We start from the raw sequence: 14,584 nt of genomic DNA on the forward strand, positions 1-14,584 counted from the left end.
TTCTTGAATCTGGCTCCGCCCCCGTCACTGCTGCCCAATGGTTGAGCAGTACCCGGGCAGCAAGACGGCTAGGCGGCAGGGCGGGGCTGCGCCGAGGCGTGTGTGATGCGGGCCAATGAGGAGCGGCGGCGGCGGTCTGTGGGCGGGACCGAGGGGCGGGGCGGAGCCGGGTAGGGCCTGGGCGGCGGGGCTGTCTCTGGCCGCCGTCCCGCCCCTCCCGTCCGGCCGCCGCCGCCGCCGCCACCGCCGCCGCCGCCTGGGGGGTTGGTTGAGGCGGACGGTGGGGTCCCGGCCGGAGTGTGGCGCCGCCGCTGCGCACAGGCGAAGCGGGCAGGTGAGTGCGGGCGACAGACTCCCGCGTGCGGCCCGCGAGCTGAGGGGACAGGGTTCTGCCGCTTCCGAAGCCGGGCGGGTAGGCGGGCGGGCGCCGAGGTCCGGCGGACTGCTGCGGCCGGGCTCTCTGGGCCCGGGCGGCTGCAGTCGCCGAGGCCAGACAGGCCTGTTCCCTGAGGGGACTCGTGCGCGCCCGCCGCTCCCCTCCGCTGCTGGGACGTGGGCAGGCGGCAGGTGCAGGGCGCGGCCTGGGCGCCGCCCTCGGGTGCGGCCGGGGCCCGGAACGCGCGCGTGGCGCTGGGACTGCGTGCGGCGGCTGCAGCCTTGGTTTTCCTTCCTCCGGTGGCGGCGGGGGGCCGAGGCGCCTCTCCCTGCAGCCCTCTGTTGCCCACCGGGAGCCCGGCCCCCGCTCCTTGTCCTCCACTGCCCGCTTGCAAAGGCAGGCGTAGAAAATAGGTCATGTTTCTTCCCACGCGCCCCTGGCCGAGGTCCACACGCGACGAGCGCGCTGCGAGGGGGAAGCATTCAGTGCTCTCGGAGTTTGCCATTCCGGTTTCCAACTCTTCCTTCTTGCGGCTCCAGCCTGGGGATGCGACTTTGCCTCTTCTCCCTGGTTGCCACTCTTGGAGAAGGAGCTGATTAGTGACGTGCGCCACTGGCTGCGGGGGCGGGGGGCCCATCACCCCCCCCCCCCCGCCCGCCCGTCGAGTCGGGAGAGGACGTTGGAGCGTTTCAGAAAGACTTGGGGCATGCTGTATTCCATTTCTAAACGAGCATGGTGGTGTTTGCAAAAGCAAAACCACTCGAACAGGATGTTGACAGTAATTTTGCCTTGCAGACCCTCAGAAGAGTTAGTTGACTCTTGAGTGTTGGATCCGTTGTAGCTGAACTGCAGCCGGGGAGGCTGAGGCAGGGGAGCTTGAGTTCCAGGCCTACCAGAACTACATAGGGAGATCCTTTGGAAAACTCAAAAACCAAAACCCAGAATTGGACACTGCAAAGTGTGGATTTCCATATGTAAAATGATACTGTCTCCATTTTTCCTTTCAATAGTAATGCTGAGGATATATGCTTTCAACAGTGACAGTCAGTCCTAAGTGCGTGAACTTTAAGAATACAGCAGTATAAACGGACATTTCCTCTCTGAGTTAGTCTGTCCAGACTCATTGGAGGCATTGCCACAGTGTGTATCTGGGCTACCACCTGTAGAGGCCCACATTTTAGATTGGATTCTGGGGTGCTGTGATTGATATTTTGGTGAAATTCCAGTCATTTGTGAATGAGTTTTTCTTTGTCGTAAGCTAGAAACAGTTTGCAAAGCCAAATTCTGAGAAAGCTACAGAAAAGCCTTTCTGGGACTCCAAGTAACCTTGGTCCTTATCCTTTATCTCTTCTCTTTGTACTCCTTTCTCTTGCTTGAGATCTTCCTACTATTTGGATCTGGAACTCTAGTCCAGTTGGAAGTGATTGCTGCCCCCCACCCCAATCACTGTATGAACACCTCAGTAGAGTGATTCTGGACTTGGAGATTTAGAAGTTTGTGCTGATATGGGCGCCAGCAGTGAGTGCCTGTTCCTTTTCTGTATGTAAGTGTCCAGTGAGAGTCTCACTAAGAAAGATATGCTGTTAGCTGGGCCTTGTGGCATAGCTAATGGTAGCCCTAGCTTCGCAAGGGCCCGAGGCAGGAGGATCTTAGGTTCAAAGCCAGTCTGGACTCAGTGAGACCTTGTTTGGCTGGGGATATAGCTCAGTCGTAGAGTGCTTACTGTGTGAGAAGACTTGGCTTTCATCTTCAGTACTACACACATTTAAAAAAATATTATTGAGCCGGGCGGTGGTGGCGCACGCCTTTAATCCCAGCACTCGGGAGGCAGAGCCAGGCGGATCTCTGTGAGTTCGAGACCAGCCTGGTCTACAAGAGCTAGTTCCAGGACAGGCTCCAAAACCACAGAGAAACCCTGTCTCAAAAAACCACAAAAAAAAAAAAAAATATTATTGACTATCTTTTCTATGTAATACATATTTAGACCACATTTAAAGATGACTAAACAATTTCTTTAGGAGCCACCTGGTAATGAAACAATGAAAAGGTACTGCAGGCCAACCACTATAAAACTGTTTTCGTGTTTAGCTCTGTGATGAACAGTCAGCAACCTCCTGAAATCTTGATCACACTCAAAAGAGAATGGCAAAGATGACAGTGCTTACCAAAATAGCAACAGAAACAGGGGAGGTTTGCTTGTAGGAAAACCTAATAGGATTCCCGGTGTCCCCAGAGGTTTACCTCCATCCCAACTGCTCCAACACCTTATATACAATGGGGTAGTGTTTCCTCTTAGTTTGAGTTGCTTGTGCATTACTTCCAATGACAATTACAATGTCCCTTGAATGCCAAGTAGCTGCTACACTGTATCCTTCAGTGAGTAGTCACCACAAAAGATTTGTACATGTTCAGCAAGGGTCATCTTCCCTCCCTTTGCATATTTCCATCTTTAGTTGAATTTGCAATGGAACATGAACTAAGGGAGAATAGCTAAATGATGTATGGAATTTTGGTAAAAATGTGAGTGAAACGGCCTATGGCTTCTGCAAGCTGTATGAGGCTTTTCAGGTTTCTGAACATGTTACAAAGTCTGGCTCACTTTGACTCATGGAAGTGGTTGCTTGAAATGTAATTGTGTCTTTGTTGTGTGTAGTTTGATGGAAGGCTCTTTAGAAAGTGGTTGCCTGATCTTGGCTACAGAGCATGATGATTCTCCGGGAACAGAGAGTTTTTTTTTTTTTAGTATTTATTTATTTGTTTATTATGTATACGGTATTCTTCCTGCGGGCCTCATTACAGATGGTTGTGAGCCACCTTGTGGTTGCTGGGAATTGAACTCAGGACCTTTGGAAGAGCAGGCAATGCTCTTAACCTCTGAACCATCTCTCCAGCCCCAGACAGTTTTTTAGTGTGTTTCTTCCTCTTGGACCAAAGTCCTGGGAATGGAGGCAAGCTGTGTTGCTCTAAAGAAGCAGAGTAGTCATTTATTACAATTAGATTACTCCAGTGTAACAGTGACTGTATTATTCTCATGTTCTATAGAGTTGCTCTGGTTAGTTATTTGCTTTCTCTATTAGCTTACAATTTTCACTATTCTATTTGGACTCTCTGTTAGTGAAGGATGTTTGGAATTGCTGTGTGTCTTTTCCTTCTACAGTGAAACCAGTTCATACTGGTTTGTATTTAGCCTCTTGAGATTATTAATTATAGTAAAGGGCTCTTGCTTTTCAGGTTTTCTAGTTTGCACTTTTTTTTGTCTTATTTGGCAAAATTTATTTCTCTACATTAGTTCCATTTTTGTTCTAAAAATTGGAGTTGTTACTTATTTTGAATGAAAATGTCATTAATTCTGCAGTAATTTCTCTCCTGGTTAAACCCTTCTACCAACTTTTTGATTCTTAAAATTTATTTTTAAGCTTGCCATGGGAGCCAGCACTTGGGAGGCAGAGGCAGGTGGATATCTGTGAGTTTGAGGCCAGCGTGGCCTACAGAGCGAGTTCCAGTACAGCCAGGACTGTTACAGAGAAACCCTGTCTAAAAAAAACAAAACCCAAACCAAAAAAACTTAACTGGTTTTGTGTGTGCATGTGGGCATGTGCCAGAATGTATTATGTATGCATATCATGCCTGCGCCGTGGAGGTCAGAAAAGGATTACCTAGAATTAGATTTACCACGAGGCTTTGAGCTGCTAGATGTGTATGTCAGAGACCAAATGTAGCTCCTTTGAAAGAGCATAAAGTGCTCTTAAATAAGTAGCCATCTTTCCGGCCCCCCATTGATGCATTTAATATGTTTATCTTTTAGAAAGAAGTTGAGACTTTAAAAAACATTAAGTATATTAATAGCTTTATGAAAAAGAATCTTCAATTAGAAGACTATGCAATAATAAAAGTCTTTTTTTTTTAAATGTGTGTGTGGTGTGTGTGTGAAGTTTGTCTGGCAGCTTAAGCCAGGGATGAACCTTATAGACCTCATTTCCACTTGGGAGTCTCCTCTAGGTTTTTGAAATAAACACATCATTAAGACTAGGGGCACAAACATAGTTTTCAACAAGTTTCAGATGAACAAAGTGGAATATAATAGTTATACATAAAGTTCAATGTAACGGCTTGGAAAGTCTTTCTTTTCTCATTTAGAATACTTTCCCAGTAGTCTCCTGTCAGTGGAGACAAAATTTTTGCTGAAGTTAGGCCTTTGAAAGAAACTGAGTGATTTCTGATTACCAGGCCAAAGTGAATGTTTAATGTTTAATGAGGCAAGTCTCGCCTCAGTAATGGGGTGGGGGTGGGGGGAGAAGAGGGCAGATGAACAGGACGAGGAGAAATGTTTTAACAGTCTTTAAGGAGGCCTAATGGTTTTCTAGAGAATACAAGTGATTGGGTGTCTACAATAATGTTTTCCTACTTTATTTTTTATTGACAAGTAAAAATATCACATACCTAATATGAAGTAATACTTGGTGTTCTAGGCTTATCACTGTCTGTGAGTCTGAGTTTCACTTCCTCTTTCAAATACTTGGGTTGAGCCCAGTGCCTCCCAGGCAAATGGTATACATCTCTAGGCCTTAATAAAATTTTTTAAATTTTGAGGTAAGGCTTTCATAGGTTGATTAGTGTTGTCCTCGGACTTTTTGTTTGTTTTTCAAAACAGCCCGGGCTGTCTTTGATTTCTCTATAGATCAGGTAGGCTTTAAACTAGAGATCTGCCTGCCCCTCCTTCTCAAGTCTTGGGATTAAAGGTGCGTGCCACCACTGCCTGGCTGTTCTTAAACTTTTGATCCTTTTGCTTCAGTTTTCCAAGGAGCTGGATGACAGATATATGCCAACATACGTAGATCTTCCACCACACCATATACTCTCCTTCAAACTTCCAGTCTTCTCGCCTCAGTCTCCCAATTTCACTTTCCATTTTTTTTTTTTTTTTTTTGGTTTTTCGAGACAGGGTTTCTCTGTGGTTTTGGAGCCTGTCCTGGAACTAGCTCTTGTAGACCAGGCTGGTCTCGAACTCACAGAGATCCGCCTGCCTCTGCCTCCCGAGTGCTGGGATTAAAGGCGTGCGCCACCACCGCCCGGCTTCACTTTCCATTTTTAAAATTAGAATTCATTAAGACATGTTGTCATATTACAAGTCTATACAACTAAGAGACTTTAACAGTTTGAATTTTAGAAAATAGGCCTGACTTTAATGTTAGCAGTTCTTTATTAAGTAAAACTAAGAAAAAGTAAAAATTGGGCATTAAAAAGTCCTCTTTAAAGTTGCTTTTACTGTGAAGTATTTGCTAGTGACTAAAGAAGTTCTTTGTTAATTAGCATTGTCATGTCATCTAATTGACTTCTGCAGTTTTTTGACCTCTAACAAGACAGTGAAATGCAGAGATGTAGATAGAATTTGTCTAGTGGAGGTAGGGGCTATGGGGGGAAGCACCTTTACAGGTTTTGTTCATGTCCTGCATACTTGGACAAAGCAAGCAAAATAGCCTTATCCTTGAAAAAAGCCTGAGAGAAAACCCATATGACCATATATTTTGCTACTGCAAGAATATGTTTTCATTTTGAACATCAGAGATAGCAGCGAACCATGGCTGGTTTTGAGCCAAATCCTCAATATATGATTGGCTATCAATAACTCCGTGGTTGAGATGTACTCATGAGGCTCTGGCACCAGCTGAACTTAACATCTTGTATAAACTAACGTTTCTAAGCATCAGTGGCTTTCTCCTCTGCTTTGCAGAGGCCTATGACATTTGTCTCATTACTTGTGGAAGATACTCTCCTGAGTCCACGACAGTGTATGCTCACACCATGCACTTAGGATGAGGACAGTCAGGTTGGAAACTGCCACAATACATAGCAGGAATGGTATGGTTTCAGCAGCCTGAAATGTTACCCTGAAACAACGTAACAGTAGAATTATTGCTTTCACTTGAACACTCATTGTTTAGTGTATGTAGCACATCTCTCTTGTAGATGAGTTTACATAACGAATAGCTTTATTTGATCTCTCATCTTAAAAGCTATAGGGTTGTATCCCATTTATCTTTGCCTTTCAGATGAGACATAAGAATTGTACATGGGACAAGGGAATGAATTCTCTTGGCTTAAAAACAACCTGGAACAACCTTACGAAACTAATAAGATCTTGAGTTGAGTCCAGGAAGGCAGGAGTCCCATTGAAGTGTGACTCCCTCAGAGTGTATCAGAAGGATTTTGCTGCCTTGCTCTCTGGAAGCAGTGTACAAAGTTGTTCACTTCTGGAAAGTGTGGGAGGGGCATGCTATAAACCTGGAAAAGAAAGAGTTTAAGGAGGACATGGAAATCTTCACAGAATTTGGACAGGTTACTCATAAGTAGGAGACTGCTTCAGAAGTGAGCAGGCAGGACTGGTGGTGGCCTGTCACTGAGCATAGGACCCCAGGTCTGAGTGGGATGCTTTCAGTCAGATCCCCAGAATTAACTTCAGGTTGTGCATTTGTCAGCCAAGCACAACTCACCTGCCTGTTCCACGTGTTTTCAGACTAGAATCAGATGGTGGCTAATGATGCATTGATACTCAGTAGTGACACAATGTTGTGCCTGAGGGTTTACATAATCATCTCAATGGTATCTTCCAATCCTGATGCTCTATAATTTTAGAATCCAGAATCCCATGTTTGGAGTGTAAGTGGCTTAAAGGTGATGCAGCAGGTTACAGCTGTCCTGTCACCATTCAACACTGCTATCTTTGTTTTAGAGAGAGATAATAGAAGCGATTGTTCATGATGCCTGACTCCTTACTTTATTATTATTATTTTTAGATAATTTGTTTTACATACGGGCCTCATGGGTATTGACTAGATTTCTTTATTTGAAGGGATGATATAGATAACAGAACGTAGGTGTTTGATGCAGTTTATAGAAAAGGTAAAGCTAATCTCAGCACACAGGTACTGTTCCTGTGGCAGGGAAGCAGAGTGGAAGTCAGCTCAAGGCTTAGCTTTGATTGCTGCTTCTGAGGACATGAATAGTTATCAAAGAGATATGCTGCCAGACTGGATTCAGGGGCTTCCACTTTGCACAAATTGGTCACCCAGTCACCTAATTTTTCAGATGTCACCTGCTCGCTCAGATAATGGATTTCAGTGAAGTCTTAGCAGTGAGGGACATTTTGTCAGTGACCAGTTGATATAATTTTGACAGAGACACACTCAGTCTTTTCCCCAAGTATAACACACAGTCCATTGTAATCAGCCTCCTTTTCCAGTTGTCAGGAAGTTGTGGATACCTTGCTGCTTTTTCAGGTGCCTCAGTTTCTCAGCATGCTCCTCATTGAAATTAAAGTAGTTAGACCAGGACAGGCAGTCTGGTTTGTCCCCTCCTGATGACCATTCTGACACACCTCTGATACTTGCTTTAGGGATCACTAATCACTGATGGTGTCAATGAGTCTTGAGTTCAGGGTCCAACCACTCAGTGACTAGAAGCCAGGCGTTAATTTCAGTGTGCTTAAATTTAACAACAGCTTAAAACTGTTTGAAAAACAACTAGAATGGTTTAAAAATATCTAGAATTACTTTAGATTTATGAGAAATACTGAATTTTTTTGGAAAGCAACTTTTTTTGAGTTCCCAAGTTCACATGCATACATATGATAGTCCAAATTATTTTGTAGAGATTAAAATTTAAATCTATGTTTGTATTGGTACTTAAGTAGCTACTGGGTCAAAATCAGTTCTCTCAAATGCTTGCCTTGGCTTCTTGATTCCTTCGAGTCTATGGCACACAGCACCTCCATTGATTCAAGAGTTCTGTGCCAGTTGGTGGGTACAGAACTGTACCACACTGGTGTAAATTATTGTGGCATGGCATGCTGGGCCAAGCCAGTGTGCTTCTCATAACTGTGAGTTCCACTTCACCTGGCAGTGGTAAAGTCAAGGCCATATGCACCTTGTCAGTGCTGTGTTCAGGTCAGAGCATGTTTCCCAGCCTGTTTCCCAACCCATCCTGCAGTCTGTATACTTGCATTGTGATGTTTGATTCTCATGACCTACACAATGTTGGAGAAGATGGGGAAAGACATGCTTGCTCTTCTTTCTAGTCATTGGGCAGGCTTCACCCACTCAGGTGCATTTTACAGCTGGGAGCTTGGAGAAGGAGGAACCACATGACCAGAACTTCCCTCCTTCAGAAGGTCCAGCTGTGAAGTTGGGTCAGTGCAAACTAAATTGAAAAGCAGATGATGCTGAGCTAGGTTCCTGGGAAAATTGCCAAATAAGTACCATCAAAAATGTTATTCTAGTTGTATTTATTTCAAAGCATCATTTTCAGGAAGAACTTATTAAAGTACAAATTTATATCCTTTCCATTTCCATTATGAATGGAAATCTTAAGTTTCTGCAACTGAATGCCTTCCATCACTATGTATGAGCTATACTGTGTAAAAATGAGCTAATTGTTTAGTCCCCCACCCTATTACTTCCTCCTTTTTAGCCATGGTCTCCAAGATGTGGTCTATTTAATTCCCTGTACAGACTAGAATGGTACATAATTCAGTGGTGAAAATGGTCTGAACTTGTTATAGTCACCCCTGCTTGCCAGTCATCCATTTAACAGTTAAGACGTTTGTTTCTGTCTGTAAGGTAGGGAGATTGCTGATGGACTTGCAAGTAGTTTGTACTGCTTTTAGGAGCTAGGCTTGAGGATCTTGTACCTTTTAAACTTCTGGGTGGTAAGTGGAGACAGCTGGGGAGCACTTGCTAAGCTCTGCTTCTGCAGGTGCCTCTGGAGAGTTAAGTTCTGCCAGTTTGCTTAGCAGCCTTTTCTTCCTTCCTTCCTTCATCTCAAGTATTACTTACTGTTGTGGTTGCTGTTTGGTCTCACTTCTGCTTCTCCCTGAGATAGTACATACCCAATTTCAGTCTAAACTTCAGGGCTGAGTACCTTTCACTTAGCTGTGTGCCATACAGCTAACATTTCTAATGAGCACGAGGGGGAGAGGGATAGAGAAAGCATGAGAGCATAGATGTTTAATTTAGCATGTGTTTCCATGAACATGTAGAGTGAATATTGGCAATAAATATTTGGTCTTTATAGGTGACTGAGTAGTACCCCCTTCCCCATACTCAGAGTGTTAAAGATATGCATGGTACCTCTTTGACATCTTTGTTAAAAGCTTGAAATTGGCACCAAGGTCAGCCGAATCACAAAGAAAATTATACATTATGATTATACATTGTGTGTAGAAAAGTTTTGAATCATAAGCATAAAGGGTGGATAGTCGTTTCAGATCCACAGGGTTAGGGAAGTCACACAGCATAGATCATTTTTGTTAGTGAAAACTGGCAAGGGAAGATTGGATTTAGGAAACCACATTTCCAACTGATTTAGTCATCCTTCTTAAGCTGTACTCTTCCCTTCTTGCCCTTCGGTCATTAGTTACTTGGACATTTGGGGAATTATCCATGCAGCTTTGCTTTGGATGCGGCTTAGTTTCTGGCCTCAACTCGGAGACCTACAGGCCTGGCTTTTCTTAGTTTGTTGTCCTTTCCATTGGTCAGTGTCACCTGAACAGGGAGACAGGAGAGCTTGTTTACTCAAGTGCCCTTATGTTTATGGAGTCAACCTGGAACTGGTCGATGGCTTCAAGCTTGAGTCTGCTGCTTGGTGGCTCTGGTGTCTGGCCAAGTCACAGCCCTTCCTAAGCTTCCTTGCAACTGGACTCTTCAGCACTGGCTTTATTGGGCTGTACTGGCCACATGGATAGATGCATGTGGTGTTTGTAGCAAGTGCCCACTGAGTTTCCAGCTGTGTTTGGCCACAACTCTTCCTTTGATATCAGAAGCAATTTCCTAATTTCCTGCTTTTGCTGCCTTCAAAGAGACTAAACACACGTACAGAAAATGTGAATATTTCTAGCTGTTCTGTTATTTAATGTCCTAAAGTCTTTTTGTATATGAAGTAATGATTTTCTGAAGAAACTCTTAAATCTGACTCTTGTTCCATGGTTAAGCTCTCCTCCACCCTGTGTAAATGCATATTTTTACATGAGAGTTGTCCTCATTCTTCAGTGGAGCTCATTAAACATGCAGTCTTTGTTTTATTCTGACTGCTTATATGATTGGGTATGAAGTGCCAACTACTCTTGTGTTGAAGGTGTGTCAAGAGGTGATGGATCCTAAGAGCTATGATCTCAGCAGTAGATTTGGTGTGCAGGCTGAGAACGCTGAGAGTCCCATGGCTGAGAGCTCTGGAAACTATCTTTCGGATAGAACAGATTATGAGATGGGCCAACTTAGAATTCTGTGCCCTAGGGAGGTGTGCTCTGTGGCAACCCCAACAGTTACTCTCCTTCCCTTCTGTAAGTGGATATTGTGTGTGTACTAGGGCTGACTGCTTCCTCTCTCTTAGAGTCTGTAGGACTGCAGTCCAAAGAGACTTACAAGAGACCAGATCCCAAGACAAATGAAGCCTTTATCATCTGTTAATGACCTTGCCTTTGAACCTTCCTCACTGACTTTCAAAGGAGTGACAGCTGCAAGGAAGTGCTTAGAATTCATCTAACCTCAGTGAGGACAATTTTTCAGGGTCTCAAAGTATGTGGGAAACTATACCAGAAGACAGAGGTCTAGATAGGGCATTACTGTGTTCCAGAACACAAACAAACCCCTGGAACTAAGTAGTCTTGAGGATAGAATGAAGCCAAGCAGGTAGAGAGGGGTGAGGCAGTTCATTCTTTCAAGACCTTACTGGGAGGTCAGATGTTAACTTTGAGCTGTGGATAGACATTAAGCTGAGCAAAAGAAGCCCATATGGAATATAAGTCTGTGTATCTGAAGTTCAACGAAGAAGAAACTGATCAAGAGTAATAGAAGTCAAGATAGTTAGCTGGGCGGTGGTGGTGTATGCCTTTAATCCCAGCACTGGGGGGCAGAGTCAGGCAGATCTTTGTGAGTTCGCAGCCAGCCTGGTCTACAAGAGCTAGTTCCAAGACAGTCGCCAAAGCTACACAGAGAAACCCTGTCTCAAAAAAACAAAACAAAAACAAAAAGAAGTAAAAAGTCTTTGATTCTCAAGATATCTGTAGACCGAAAATGCCTGGTGGGTGGTTGGGGTACATTGGATGTTCTTGTGACTTTACTGGAGGTGATGACTGTGTGGCATATGGATAAGCCAGTGAAGCTGTGCACTGCGCTTCAGTTTTATCAGCTGTGAATAATGGTGGAGGTGACTGGAGTCAGAGAGAGAAGGGTTGCTTGAACCTGGCCTGGAGGCTTGGAAGGCTGAACAGCCATGGGACATTGAAGATGACATAGGCACGCACGCACACACAGGCTCTTCCAGTGGCTAAATTACTGGTGGGGTTTCCATGTTTTGTCTTCTATACACCTGTACCTATTACTTTTTCTAAAAGCTAGTCATTTTTGAACATAACTGTTTGTATTGTTGTACTTAGCTGTACAGCATTTACTGCCAAAGAACTCTATGATGCTTTCACATTATTGTGACATGGTCTCTCACATGGAACAGGCTTTGACATTTTCTGTATATCACCAGGGAATAGACACTTGGCCAGCAGCTTTAGGAACACAGGTTTTGCCTCATTAGAACTGTAGGGAGGATTTTCCTTGAGAGCTCAGTTTAGTGTCCTCTATGGAACAACTGCTATGTGTTGAGGTCTGAGCTGTGGGCTTGGGGTTAGGAATATAAGATATAGAGTGTTTCCTCAAGGAGCCTTGTGTCTGGGGCGAGACAGAAAGGAGTGGGGTTTGCATTAGTCTTTTACCACAGTAATTGAGGGACATTCAAGAAATGGCAGAACTGTGAAGGACAGAAAATTGTGACTGGAACACTGGAAAGGCTTTCAGGGATGCCTGGATAGGAGTTTGAAAAAAGCAGCTAATGAACAAGTGACTGAAGTGTTGTTGGGTGAGGACTGGAAGGGAGCAGGTGAAGGGATGTACTCAGGGATACAGGTCATCCACACTAGGACTGGAGGCCTCTGGCTGGCCTGTAAGGTACTGTGTAATGGGGTAATAACAGGAAGGTTGGTTTTGTAGCTGTACTGGCTAGTTTCCTGTGTCAATTTGACACAAGCTGGAGTCATCAGAGAGGAAGGAACCTCCATTGAGGAAATACCACTATGAAATTCAGCTGTAAAGGCATTTTCTCAATTAGTGATTGATGTGTAAAGACCCAGCCCATTGTGGGTGGTACCACTCCTGGGCTATAGTATAGTCCAGGGTTCTATAAGAAAGCAGTCTGAGCAAGCCATGTGAAGCAAGCCAGTGAACAGCTCCCTTCCATGACCTTTACATCAGTTCCTGCCTCCACGTTCCTGCCCTGATTGAGTTCCTGTCCTGACTTCCTTTGGTGATGAACAGCAACATGGAAGTGTAAGCTGTATAAACCCTTTCCTCCCCAACTTGCTTTTTGGTTATGGTATTTCTTTGCAACATTAGAAACCCTAACTAAGACAGTAGCAAAAGAGGAACTTGTTCAGGGAGAGAGACATAATGTTGTCAGAGCCTAAGCAGGAGATTTATAGAATCAGGTTGCTGCAGACACTCAAGTGTGAGCCATGTGGTCACTGGCAGGGGGTGTGGTCTGATGCATTCAGTATTTAACCCTGTTAGTCTGGAAAAGACCTCAAGCTCTTTGATCCTGAAATACCATGTGCTTCCTGTCTGTATATAAATGGAGGCAGTGTGGGAGTGGTGCTCAGTTCAGATTCTAACTTAAGCCTCTTACCTGATAGCTGATTTTGGACAGAGAAAGGATGTGAGCACCCAAGGAGCTGATCTTAATCTGGTGCCTGTTAGAGGGCAGACTGAATATAGGGAGGTTGCTGTGGCTGCTTGAAGAATCCTTTGGAGGTAGGCTAACACCAGGAACAACTGGAGAGTTAAGGGATAGAGGACCTAGTAAGGCCTCTTTATAGTCCTGACATCACCACACTACTTGGGGAGGAGCAGCATGCCTTTGTAGGCTTTTCCTGTTAAGAGTAGGTGAAGGGTCTAATAGCTCTTCCTCAGTGGTGCTGATCTTGAGTCATTTAGAGAGTCACAGGATAGCAAGTCTTGACAAAAGGACTGGAGGTAGAACCCAGTTGCATGTCACCAAAAGCTTGCTTCTGCAGTTCTTCTTGCCAGCCAGCAGGCCTGCTATATTTGGAAGTATGATTAAAACGTTATTATTACAGGCACTTCACTGACTTTCATTTCTTGCAGGCTGAGTTCTGTGGCTCTCTGCAGAGGTACTTCCATGGACCTGGGTGGGCTTGATTCTCAGAGAAAGGCTTGATGCTCTGTTCAACCTATGTCCTTTTTCTTAGTTAGATGTCAGTGATAATGGAGGGGGAGCACCTACCTTCATCTGTCACTCATAGGAAGAGGTGCTTAAGCTGTTCCTCTTCCTGCACCCCATCTAGCTTTTGATGTTAAAGTAACTACTTACTTTTAGTTTCCTAACTATTTTACATGTTTGTATTGGTGTCCTTATATCCCAGGGTGACTGGCACCTAGTGTTTCACGCTCTTACAAGATTTAAGATAAGTCACATGTAATTTGATACATTACATGTGAAAGAGAAGACGGACTTCTTTGTAAAGAATGCTTTTTTCCTATTTTAGCACCTGTCTTATTTGTGTGACTTTGGTGACAGTGATGTTAGTAGGGGAATCACATTCTAAACCTTGTCCTACCACAGTTCTCCCTATCAGGCAGTCATTTCTTTTTTGATGTTGCATATTAAACCCAGGTTGTATCCTCCACCACTGAACTCATGCCCATTCCTATCCCAACCCATTCATTTCTTTATTGCAATAAATGACCAAAGTAGGCATTTATCTCTCCCTTGAGATGGTGTAAGTTGTCATCCAGGGGCTTCATGAATGGGGCACATCACTGGAGTGGTTCATGCTATTATAATGAGCTTCTTTCGAGAGGGTTGGGTCCATACTTCCTTTAGAAGTTCCAACACTCTCAGTGGGTAGCTTTCCAGGCCTCCTCTCTTTGCTGTCTTGCTTCACCTGGCCCCATCTCTGAATGACCGGAGCCCTGCTTTCTTTAGACATAATGTCAGCTCCTTGAGGTCTTTATCCAGAATGTCATTGTTATGTCCTTTGTCGCAGTATGTAATTTGTCTATGAAATATACTAGTCATTTCTCATATGTCTGCTGGCACAAGGTTCATGTGGCTAAAGTGCAAGGCTAGACAGACAGGAAACCTGTAAAT

At 44.4% G+C, this 14,584-nt stretch overlaps 1 protein-coding gene across 1 annotated transcript in view; it reads left to right on the forward strand.

Moving 5' to 3' along the window:
* The first annotated feature begins 154 nt into the window (after positions 1-154).
* Positions 155-14,584, forward strand: part of Setd3 (SET domain containing 3, actin histidine methyltransferase) — a 68,182-nt gene continuing 53,752 nt past the window's right edge. The window contains exon 1 of the mRNA XM_041633311.1: positions 155-334. The gene's annotated coding sequence lies outside the window, so the exon portion shown is untranslated. The remainder of the gene's footprint in view (positions 335-14,584) is intronic.

This window comes from Microtus oregoni, unplaced genomic scaffold (genome assembly GCF_018167655.1).
Source record: "Microtus oregoni isolate MIOR12 unplaced genomic scaffold, Mior012 000043F_ref0000047, whole genome shotgun sequence".
Taxonomy (NCBI): Eukaryota; Metazoa; Chordata; class Mammalia; order Rodentia; family Cricetidae; genus Microtus; species Microtus oregoni.